General features: G+C 40.0%; 1 pseudogene; it reads right to left on the bottom strand.

Annotated features, from left to right (window-relative positions):
- Nucleotides 1–302: 302 nt before the first annotated feature.
- LOC149175648 (adenylate kinase pseudogene) lies at nt 303–823 on the bottom strand (annotated as a pseudogene).
- Between the last annotated feature and the right edge of the window lie 535 nt (nt 824–1,358).

Here is a 1,358-nt window from a genome sequence, read left to right as displayed (position 1 = left end):
TGTTGATTTGTTGGGTGGGGATTTCTCCCTACCTGTCTTGAGAGTTGTTTCTTTCCTGCCCGATTTCTTGTGATTTAGAGTTTTCTCTAGAGTATTCTTCTTTGATGACAGTGTAGTGTTTTTTTGGTGCTCCTTCCCACCATGTAGATCTGTGGTGGTTGTTTCTAACAGAATTTTTCTGGGAGGCTTTTGGGCAATTTTTGGCTAGATGCCCTGTCTCAAAGTAGGATCGACATCTGAAGAGGACACTTTCGTAATCGAGTTTCTGGTTCCACACATAGTCTTTACTTGTTAGGTTTATTTCAGCTGGGAATCAACACACTTTGAAGCAACACATCTTCTCAGAGCTTGAGGTTGACAGCCACATCGATTTCTGTTACTTTTTCTAGAATCTCAGCTTGTCTTCTGGTTCTTGGAAACCCATCAAGAATAAACCCTGGCTCACCCTTCACAACATTTTTTTCAAGATGCCTTGATAATAGATTAACAATGATCTCATCTGGTACCAGTTTCCCTTGATTTACAATACTTGCCAGCTCGGTTGCAGAAGGCCCAGACTGGGCAAGCTCCTCTCTTAGAAGCTCCCCTGTTGCGATATGAGGAATGCCCAAAAATTGGTAAAGTCGGCTAGCATAAGTTCCTTTACCAACACCGGGGCAACCCAAAAAAACCTACTGCATATCAATTCCTTTGGGATCTCCCTTAAGCGCCTGGCTCCGTGACCTTTGATCCATACCTTTGATTGATTTGAGGGTTTCTGGGAAGCCAAAGTGGAATAACCCATGCGATAAATAGGTCTCATCAGGTGGTTGATTGACGCCATTGTTAAGATAGAAGAAAACCTAAATTACTAGATTCTTCTGTTCTACAGATTTTGGGGTTGAAATTCGCTAGTTACACCACATAAACACTTAAAAAAATACCAAATAAATCTCCGAAAATTTCAATGCTGCTCTACGTTTGTAATCGTCAGCTCCTTCATTGTTCGCCGATGCCCCTTTTACCATTGACAGGGGTTTTATAATTGTCAAGACTTGATCATGGGCCGACTAGGGTGCCTTCAAATGGATTTTTGGTTCCAACCGTTACAAAGGTTTCACATGCCCTCTCTTATTAGTCCCTGTCCCTTCCGCGCTGCGGGGCTCTTGTAACCATTTTTTTAAAGCGCATATTAATTTGAAACCTATGAAGGCTTTTTCTTTTTTTGGTTTTGTTTTTCATATTAAAAAATTAATAATTTTCATGGCTCGCTAAATAGCTTTTTTATCTTATCAAATTTTTTGAGATCTTATTTGGCCTCATTTAGGTGATATGAAGCCATAGTTAGGAACCATTTAAAACATTAAATGAAGTTTGAT

This window comes from Pinus tabuliformis, chromosome 4_1 (assembly GCF_031772625.1).
Source record: "Pinus tabuliformis cultivar Carrire ecotype Pingquan chromosome 4_1, CPIR1, whole genome shotgun sequence".
Classification (NCBI taxonomy): domain Eukaryota; kingdom Viridiplantae; phylum Streptophyta; class Pinopsida; order Pinales; family Pinaceae; genus Pinus; species Pinus tabuliformis.
This window is presented reverse-complemented; position numbering and strand designations above follow the sequence as displayed.